The sequence below is a fragment of the Mastomys coucha genome, unplaced genomic scaffold (genome assembly GCF_008632895.1).
Source record: "Mastomys coucha isolate ucsf_1 unplaced genomic scaffold, UCSF_Mcou_1 pScaffold12, whole genome shotgun sequence".
NCBI classification, from domain to species: Eukaryota; Metazoa; Chordata; class Mammalia; order Rodentia; family Muridae; genus Mastomys; species Mastomys coucha.
This window is the reverse complement of record NW_022196894.1, coordinates 72,897,893-72,909,192: the sequence shown is the minus strand read 5'-3', so window position 1 is coordinate 72,909,192 and position 11,300 is coordinate 72,897,893. Positions and strand designations below refer to the sequence as shown.

The 11,300-nt window shown below is 36.8% G+C and overlaps 1 protein-coding gene across 1 annotated transcript in view; it reads right to left on the bottom strand.

Moving 5' to 3' along the window:
- The window catches only part of Rbm11 (RNA binding motif protein 11), a 272,518-nt gene that overhangs the window by 164,893 nt on the left and 96,325 nt on the right, over positions 1-11,300 (bottom strand). The window lies entirely within an intron of this gene.

Genomic DNA, 11,300 nt, shown 5'->3' with positions numbered 1-11,300 from the left:
AGTAGGGCTTCTTTATACAACTGATAAACAGGGTGAAAAAGGAAACAGTGAAACAACCTTTTCACAATAGTCCCTTTCTTATAAAAAGAAATTTAAAAAGAAATCAGAACATGGAAACATGTCCATGAATCAATAGGATTAATGTAGTGAAAATGGTCATTTTATCAATCTACAGATTCAATGCAATTCCCATCAAAATTCCAACACAATTTTTTGCAGGCCTTGCAAGAACAACATTCAGGTTTATATGAAACAATAATAAACTCTGAATAGCTTGAGTAATCCTGAACAATAAAAGAACTTCTGGAGCATCATCATCACTGATTTCAAGCTATACTACAGAGCAATAGTAATAAAAACTGCATGGTACTTACAGAAAGACAGACAGGTTGATCAAAGACACAATTATTCTAATTGCAGTCCCACCACGTGACTGATTATCTGATTATCCTTTTCGTGTGAATATCTTCCTCTGTGTCTGGGCGAAGCTTTCCATGCCTGACTCAATCCCAGAATCCTTCTCTTTCTGTCAGATATTCCACCTTTTAAACCTGCCTCAGCTCATTGGCCAATTAGCATTTTATTGACTGATTAATGTTTCTACACAGTGCATAAGGGATTACCTCTACATTTACCCCCTTTAGTCCAATAAAAGACTATTTCTTTTACAACAATACAAAGTATGTACAAAATAACAATTATGAAAATTATCAGGTAAGATTTACATTTACAATGTCAAGTCCATATATATATGGCAAACTTATAAAAAGTATTCCACTATCTGCCCTATTTTGGTGAGTTCAGAGTTCTGTACCTAAATCAATTTCTGTGATAATTTGCATTACCAACCTAAAACCTCTTCTTAGAGTTGAGACCATCTTAAATCCTAAACAACTTAAGCTTAATTGTGAGAATATAACTATTTAGTCTTTGTCCGAAGCAAAGACTTGAGAAGGAATAAATATTTCCTCAGCATGCAGGTAGAATGAAGTAGAATTGGGGTGCTTCCAGGAGCAGACCTATATCATTATCATGAAAGCCTTTTAATGATAAAATGATAAATCTTTAAATGCCATATTCTGTGGATCTCTGAGGTTTTTGCTGATCATCAATCTATCTAGAGTACATCTGAATAATTATAAACATTGCTTGTTTCTAATTATTTACTATCTGTTCAAGCTTGGAAATATATTACTGTAATAAACTAAAATAGCATCTAACACAAGCACAAAGATTGATTAACTATGAACTTGAATTTCTTAATTATCCTAAACACTTAGTAAGAGCAGCTTTCAAAAGGTCTAGAACTTAGCCTTGCATAAGTACAACTTCTTAAATAAAAGTTGATGAAACATATATGTATAGTATCTTGTAGCAAAATAAAACCCTAATCTGTTTCAATGTACAAAAATACAATAAACCAATGTAAGCAAATATTATCTTAATTTTATATCCATATACAAAGATCTATTCCAGTGTAAGATTTTTAGCTAGTTGCATCTACTAGTTTAAAAGTAGATTCAAAAATCTATCCTTTGTTCTATTATTCATATACCCTCTTTATACCCCTTTTTTTCTTTTCATCTTTTCCCTTTTTCACCCTAATACTAGATAGAAGAGAAAGAATGATAGAATAAAGAAAATGAAAGAGAAAAAGATATCCCTAAAAATAACATTCCTCATTTTGTTTTCTCCCTGTCCAAGACCATGGCAACTTGTAACTCTCCTGCTTAAATGATGACAAGTATCCATTATTCATTGAGTGACCAAAAACCACCCACCCTGCCTCTTGGAAACGGGGTCATCAGTCTCTTAAAATTGCTTCCAGCTGACTTGAGGCATTATTTTCCTCTTTTGGCTCCCTAACACATTAATATGTTGGTCAGTCTTCAGTAAGCTAGCTGAGCACTTGCTGTGTAGTCTCGGCATGCTGAGAAAGTGCAGACGTAAGTGAAGTCCAACAAATCTTGTTGGATATAGAATCCTCAAGAGTTATCATGCCATCCTTTCAAATACTGTATGTAGAAATTTATATTACAGTTTGCTTAGATAATTCAATATAATTTGTAAAAAAGGACAGTTGCTTGAATGGAGAATGGAGAATCATCTTTAACTGAATTGTACACACTGCATATTACATACAGATGTTATTGCAAAAATATATATCACCCATGAGAGTTATATTTTATAGGCACCAATGAGATCAATGCACCACTAATAGGATTCACCCTCCTGGGTGCTGAGACACCCAGACGTGTTTATTTTAATATCCTACTTGGTCTTCCCTTGAACTGCCTTAATGCTGTTTCCTCAAAGATCTGCATCCAGAAAAATATCTAAATGGCTACCTAGATCATTCTGCATCACGGACTGTTTCAGTCAAGACTTCAGCATAGATGGGGATGGTGGTTGAGGTGTGGGTAGTTGTGATGGTGGGGGTAATGGTCGTGGTGATGGTATGTATTTAGGGGAGTGCATGTGAAGGTAAGTGTAGACACCCTCAGAGAACAGAGGCATTGCATATTCGAGGTGTAGTTAGAAGTGGTTTGGGGCTACCTTATGTGAGTATTATGATCCAAATTCAGAATCATAACAGGTAATACCAAGTGCTCTTACCTACTGAGCCACATCTTCAATCCCCAATTTTGATTGTCTCAGAATTTATCCCGCAAAACTTCCTTGATACATAACATGATGACTTTAAGTTTTACTTTAGAAAAGTGACAGTTATTCAGTAAGGTCACTGTAGGACATGACCACTGAGAATGATGGATTGCTAGAATATTCTGCAATTTGGTAAAGAAAAGTGTGTGGTGATTTTGCATGTAATTTAGAAAAATCCATCACCCAATTGAAATTTTACTTTCATATTATTAACTTTCATCTTACACGTGGTTATTTTTGTACACACACAGGTAATTATATTAGTATATTTTAAGGTTTAAGCCTATGTTGTCTAATGTAGAAACCACTAGTAATATAATGAATTGAACATTTAAAATGTGCTACTAACAATTTAAACTCACTGTAAGTATATAACAGAAGCCAACATTTTAACATTTTATAAGTTCATTTTAACAAGTAGGCTATTATAATGATTGTAGTTTGTGGTTGGGGTTTGGATTTGTGCTTACAAGGGAATTCACAAGTCCAATGCAGATGCAAGTTGCTGCCAACAGTTCCTTTTTTGACCCAGGGGCCACTCTCCTTATTGAGTCTGAGGTACCTATATCTGATAGAGGGCTAATATCCAATGTATACAAAGAACTCAAGAAGTTAGACTCCAGAGAACCAAATTACCCTATTAAAAATGGGGTACAGAGCTAAACAAAGAATTCTCAACTGATGAATATCGAATGACTGAGAAGCACATAAAGAAATGTTCAACATCCTTAGTCATCAGGGAAATGCAAATCAAAACAACCCTGAGATTCCACCTCACACCAGTCAGAATGGCTAGGATAAAAAACTCAGGTGATAGCAGATGCTGGAGAGATTGTGGAGAAAGAGGAACATTACTTCATTGCTGGTGGGATTGCAAGCTGGTACAACCACTCTGGAAATCAGTATAGCAGTCCCTCTGGAAATTGGAAATAGTTCTACCAGAGGACCCAGCTATACCACTCCTGTTCATATACCCAGAAGATGCTCCAACATGTAATAAGGACACATGCTCTACCATGTTCATAGCAGCCTTATTTATAATAGCCAGAAACTGGAAACAACCCAGATGTCCCTTAACAGAGGAATGGATACAGAAAATGTGGTACATCTACACAATGGAGTACTACTCAGCTATTAAAAGCAATGCATTTATAAAATTTTTAGGGAAATGGATGGATCTGGAGAATTTCATCCTGAGTGAGGTAACCCAATCACAAAGAACACACACAGTATGCACTCTCTGATAAGTGGATATTAGCCCAGAAGTTCAGAATTCAGGAAGAGCAACCTACAAACCACAAGAAACTCAAGAAGAAGGAAGGCCAAAATGTGGACATTTCATTCCTTCTTAAAAGGGGGAACAAAATACCCACGGAAGGAGTTGCAGAGACTAACTATTGAGCAGAGACTGAGGGAAGGGCAAGCCAGCCTATATATAGCTGTCTCCTGAGAGGCTCTGACAGTACCTGACTAATACAGATGTAGAGGCTCACAGCCATCCATTGAACTGAGTACAGGGTCCCCAATGAAGGAGTTAGAGGAAGGACCAAAGGAGCTGAAGGTTTTGCAGCCCCTTAGGACTAACAATAATATGAACTAACTAGTACCCTCAGAGCTCCCAGGGACTCAACCACCAACCAAGGACTATACATGGTGGGACTGATTGTTCTGGCAGCATGTGCACAGTAGAGGATTGCAAAGTCGATCATCAATGGGAGGAGAGGTCTGTGGCCCTGTGAAGGTTCTGTGCCCCAGTGTAGGGGTCAATAAGTGGGAGAAGGTGCTGTGGCAAGCAGGGGGAAGGGAGAGGCAACAGGGGTTTGTTCTTGTTGTTTTTTGGGTGTTTGTTTTTTGAGGGGAAACTGGGGAAGGAGAAATCATACGACATGTAAATAAAGAAAATATCTAATAAATAAAAGAAATATAGATTTTAAAAAGTGGTAACTCAGGAATATCAGAGGGGAAAGTGGGTTAGCCACGTGGTGTTAGGGAGAAGCCCAGTCGTTGCACTTTTAAGGCATAGCCACGTGATGTTAGGGAGAAGCCTGGTCGTTGCACTTTTAAGGCATAATAAAAATTTAGGTGAAACGTGCCCGCACGTGCGTGCGTGCCTGTGTGTGTGTGTGTGTGTGTGTGTGTGTGTGTGTGTGTGTGTGTGCATGTTTATGTCTTTCATTCACAATCCAGACAGTTCTGGCAGGTGGTAAGAAGCAGGATCACCTGCAGGGAACTCAGAGTGGTTTAACTATTTACTGCCACAGTTTGTGATGGTAAAAAGTTTCACAGAGTGTTATATTTGTGTTTTATAAAATGTCATAATTATTTTGACTTTTTATTTTGTGGCTACTATGTAAATTTTAATTACATTGCTATTTGCATTCTATCTTTTGAGCAGTACAATTGTAAGTGCTTCATAATGAACACAATGAAGAAATCTCTACAGGCAAGCAGATGCATGAAGAAATACTTTACCCTTTCTTCCTTCACAATATGTGACTTCTGAAGGTTCATTAGAAAGGATTTTTTCAAAGTCCAGATGGTTCCACAAGTTATTCTATTTTATGTTCCTTCTTATTACTGTATACCAGTTGTAAAACTCAATTAATATAAACATTAGAAATTCAGATACTAAAGGCTTTGTATTTCCTGACTTCTTTAACCATTTCAAGGTCTTCTTAATGATATCTTTGTGGATCTAGCATTCTTATACATTAATTATAGATTACCTAAGAATCATTAATAACTTTGCAAATATTATCTATACTGATATACTAATATCTATATTTCCCTATATTTCTACAAACTATATTATAAGAACTATGAACATTATCACCCTTAAATATGCTACTTTGTAGGGTAAGTGGACCATGCCACCAGACAAAGGTAAGGTCGAATGAGACCAGACACAGCGAATCTCAGAATTAAGAACAGTAGGAGTGGGGCCTTCTTGCCTCTACCTGCTCTGGAACATGTAACCACAATACCACACGGAGAGGACCATGGTAATCAGTCATGTAGCATAAAAACCTGGAGTTCTCTATGCCAATGTGGAATCTAGATAGGCCCCAAGCATTCAGCCAATGAGCTACTCTTCCTGGACATTCCTTCCTGGAATAGGTATTTAATTCCTGGTTCACCCTAAGTAAGGCATATCCATTCATGTCCATCAGCAAATAAAGCAGTCTTAATAAGCAAAGAACCCTAAGAGAGACCTCCATAGTAAAAAGCCCTGCCTAAATCTCCTGGAGAAAAACTTCTCTCTTCCAGCCCCTCTGTACTCTTGGCCTTGACTTGGGATCAAATTGGGTTCTGACCCATACCTAGGCGCTGTCTTCCTCTTCACCTTCTTGTCTAGTGGGCATAGATGCCCTGAGGGGAAGTGGACCAGAGACCCCATTTCTGACTCACAGCAGAATGCCAGATTCTTTCCACATCTTGGTGGACAGACTAATGACTGGTCGACTGTGATGGAATGCTGAAGTGTCACTTTCCACAATACATGGCTTCCAAAAGGGGTAAAAGGGTGAAAGACTCAGCTCTATTTGAGGGGCAGGGCACTGAGAGCTTGTCCACACTCCATTGAGTAGATGCATAACACAAATTGAACTATTTTTTTTTCTAATTTTGCTAGGTAAGGGGAGGTCACAAGGAGCAGGGTAGACAGAAAAGGATTGGGAAGAATTTGTGATTGGGGATATGACATGAAATCCCCCAAATTATCAATAAAATAGTATATTAAATAAAAGTAAAAAATGATATGTTAAGTTTGTTAATTTTCACAATCAAAATTGCCATTGAATTTCATCTTTTTATGTATGGGTATAGAGTAATTAATTTCTTCCACTTGTAAAATGATTATTGCTTTTAAAGAGAGAATGTAACAATATCTAGGGTGATGATGGACTTTATCCATCCTAGGCCAAGTTTAGAGTTCTATTTGTTGGGGGTCAGGTAAGGCATCACTATATATTTATTGGACATTGTTGAAGAAATTAAGGTAAAAAATACACTGAATAAGATTGTTTTATATTTAAGTTATTAGATTTGAATTTGAAAATATTAAAATTATGTTAGCTTGATATTAGTAAATGATCACAGTTTTTCATGACATCAAAAGCAAGGATAATGGAGGGACAATATCTCCATGTTTTAGACATGCCTCTCTATTTACCAGTGGAGGAGGAAGGTCCCAGAGGTTAGATCATACCTAGTCTCAGATCCAAAAGAAAAATATAAAACAAGGGTTTCTTTATTTCCATAACAACATTCTTTATACAGCACAAAGATGTTTGATAAAAGGTACTCTTTGAAATGGTGATATCTAAAAGGTGGAAGCAACATGGTAACTATCAGAGTTTGGGGAGAATGGTAGAAATTGTTACCATTCAATATATGGCAGACATTCTTGTGTAACAAACTCAACAGGTTAACGGAATGGTTCATGAACTATGGAGCAAAGTGAGGATCCTGTGCCCTCTTGCTCCTGCCACTATGTATTAGACTTTGTCATGGTTTTGTCTTGTATTTGGTACATATGAGGTTATATTCTGTTTCTCTTGCTTTCATGTCAAACCTGATAAGTAAAAATAACCCTGGCCTTCCATAGGCAAATAAAAGGTAAGAAATATAAACCCAAGTATCAGACTTTGAAATGCACACTTATGAACCAAAGTAATGCCTGTGATGTCTTTGATGTAGACATTTCTGTGACATCAGGCAGAGCTCACTACAGTCATGATCATAAGGATTTACAGGCTGTGAGAGACTTTCTGCATTATATTAATGGTAGGATATCCCACAGGACAACACAGTTATTACTAGTGTTGTTAGCTCAATAGTTCCAAGATCCCTGGATTTTAAATAATTGAGATGTTTGCAGTGTTGACCCTCCTACATTGTGGTTCATGAGTCAAATTGTTTTAAGAAATAAATGACAGAGGATACCTCAAAGCCAAAGAATTTAAGTGTAGGTGTCAGGGATACAGAAGTATCTATTTTCTTTCCACAATGCCTGCCAATATTTAAATGATGGGTGAATTATTTCTTCAACATTGGTTTCTAGTATAAGAAAATTTCCTAAACTATGAATGGGACACATGGTTTGAACAAAGAATAAGCACACTTGTTGGGCACAGAATTTTTTCATACAAATAACTAGGAAAAGATTCAGCTTTATTTGAAGAGGCAAGAAAAGAGCTAGTTGAATCCAAAAGAAATTATGATTCATGGAAAACTCTGTAAAGAGCTTTCAATAAGTAAGAAGAATCAAAGATAAAAGTCTCCAAATTGAGAAACTGGAAGGTCTAGATCAAGAGATGTTTATTATCATGGTTGTTTCAAGCATGGATATATGATGAAATTGTTCAAATGAGAGATGTCTCTGGAAGGGAGTTTTATTGAAAAACACAATTTCATTAGCATGTGAAATCTGAGGAGATTAATGAGGAAAAAAATCACAGTGGATAAATAAAGAAGGTTACAATACTTTGGACTTTCCGATTAGATGTGTTTAAAGAGCTATGGTTTTCAATATTGAGTGTCAATACATAAAGGCAGGTGGCTCTTAAATCTTTAAAAATAATATAATTGATTCTTTGAAAATTCTATTTGACCATTCCCTGGAGCATTGGTCAAACGACCAGTGGCCATATCCCAAAAGCAAAATAAATGTCTTTCAAAAGCCATCAAGAAGCTAATAGCTTCTCAGTGAGTGGTGAGACCACAGAATCCCCTCCTCCATCCATGCTAATATTTTGACTAGCTTGATCTTGGGAAGGGTTTGTCTAGGCAACTAAGCCTACTGTGAGGACTTCATGGACCCACAAGTGCTGCATTATATTATAATATAAAACATTCCTCATAGAAATGTGCTGCCAATGTGATCCAATTTCCTTTGCAAGCATCATGTTTGAAATAAAGCAGAATAGAAACAATTGACCCTCACAATTTTGAATTTTTTTAGTCTTTTTCTTTACATTTAAAACATCATACTCATCCACCTAATATCTAATACTGGACTTGAATGTTTTTTCTCACTTTTCCTCCTATCTTCTACCACTCCTCCTCCTGTACCTACACAAACCAGGCTGCTAACTTTCTTCTTAAGTAAATGATGACATTATCACGATTCATAGAGTTGATGATATTTATAATACTTATCCACTATTTTTCCATGTCCTTAGCTGTCTATGCAATAATTTGTAATTTATTCCTAGTCACTTCAATGGCCAGGACATCTCTTCTGAGTATTCTAAACCATCAGATATTATATTGTTTGTCCACTCTTCTTACTCCTTCCAATGTGAAACATGAAATACACTCTTAGGATTCTAATTCTTTCTATTGTAAACTAGAATTATTGCTGGAACATACATTTGCATTCTTCAGTTACAGGAAATGTATTAGAATATTATGCACTTAATAAATTTATCTTCCATTTACTGAAATATTTTTCGTATGCTGGTTAAATGTCCTGGGACATTTCTTTAATTTTGTCTTATCTATCATTTTTTTCTTTCTATTTTTGCTACTGTGCCTCTGGTTTGATTTCTCAGAATATATCTTTTTATACCTGTAAATCTTTTTTAAATTCTTAAATTCAATCAAGAGCTACTCATAAAGTAGTGCCTTATCGGTCTGTCATCAGAGAGGTCTCCTCAAGCAGCAGATGGAAACAGATACAAAGACCCACAGCTAGACTATTGTGCAAAGAGAGAGTCTAAAGTGAGTCTACAAAATTCCTCACTTCAGGGCTCAGGGAATTCTGAGGAAGAGGAGGTGGAAAGAGTGTAAGAATCAGAGCAGATGGGGGACACCAGGAGAATACAGCCCTCTGAATCAACTAAGCAAGATACATTTGAACTTACAGGGACTGAAGCCGTTAAGTGTAGTGCCTATATGGGTCTGCACCAGGTCCTTTGTGAATATTATAGTCATTAACTTAGTATGTTTTACTATCACCTGACTGTGAGAACAAGTGGGTCTCTGACTCTTTTGTTTACTCTTGGGATTCTTCCTCCCCCCCACCCCCCACTAATTGGGTTGCTGCATCCAATTTTGATACTGAAGTTTGTACTTGATCTTCTATTTTATTTTGTCATGTTTGATTGGCATCTCTTAGAAGCCTGTTCTTTTCTGTAAGAGACAGAAAGAGAGTAGATCTAGAGGAAAGTAGAGGTGGGGAAAAGAACTGGGAAGAGAAACTGTAATGAGAATATGTTGTATGAGAAACTAATATATTCTCAATAAAAAAAAAAGAGTTGTCTTTCTTAGTTGAATTTATTTCCACACTTATTCACTTGTTTTCTAGACACAATCTTCTTAATCTATGAAGATAATAATTAGAAAGTTTAATTTTTCCTTCTAATTCCTAACATTATTGTTTTACTTCTAGGCTCATATACTTCCTTATTAACTTTTATTTTGAATTAGTTTTGTTAAAATACATGGTCATTTGTTATTGCCAGCTTAAACACATCACAAAGCCCACTTGATTTGTATGGGCATCTCATGTGACTTTCTTATGCTATTGCTGTAGGTTTAGATTTTTTAAAACCTACTTTTAATGAGGGTTCTCAAATGCTTGTAACCCCTCCCTTCTAGCTCACCATCCAAAAGTAGGGGAGAATTGATGATAAATAGGACCAGAGGATGTGAACCTGTTTAGAAGTAGTTCTTTGGGTGATTCTAATCCCTGTCAGGACTCTGTTCAGTAATGTCAGAATACCAAACACAAATCAGCAGTGGTGGCATGATCTAGACGAAACCTCAAGGTCTCTGGTGGTCCTGATCACTCCAAGTGACCTGGTCCCAATGACAAGGACCAGCAGGCAATGCCAGGAGAAGTTCTCTGCCTTTCTCGATGACACAAAGATTACCGAAGACATGGGAACAACAAAGCATTGCAAAGCCAGCTATGAAAGTGCACCATTACTGACCATTGAGTCTTATTTATATTCTCTTTAAATATTATTTGTCCTCTCCTGGGTCTTGCCTCAGCCAAACACCACATGATTCTGTATCACATGAGTCTGTATCACCTAAAATGTCCTGAAATTTCCACTTCAATTGAACACATTATTTTTTTTGTTCTTTTTTTTTATTTAAACAAACAAAAACAACCAAAACTAACCCCTGTTGCCTCCCACTTCCCCATGCTTGCCACCCCGCCCTCTCCCACTTTCTGGCCCTGGCATTCCCCTACACATTAATTTCTCTTAACATTTCTCTTTCTTTAGCGGAAGATCTTGTACCAAGTCCCCCTTAACTTAGAAGACAGGACACTGAAAGTCTTGCTTAAATCATAAATGTATGGAAGATCTTATACCAAGTCCCACTTAACTTAGGAGATATAACACTGGAGGTCTTCCTTAAATCACACATGTAGGATGTCACTTTCCAGAAGGTCTTCTGCATTTGTCACACATTTTAAAATGCAGGCTTATTCTTTAAACATCGTTATTTCTAGTTTTCACTGGGTACCCACTACGACCATGGAATGATACACTGGTGGTGGTAGTCATTGAAGAAAGGATGAAAATCTCACAGAACAATGCAACACTCTAGTGAATTCTTTTGATAATGTCCTCTTGCTTCCTTTCTGCTCTCTGACCATGAGCTTCCCGCTTTCCCATTGC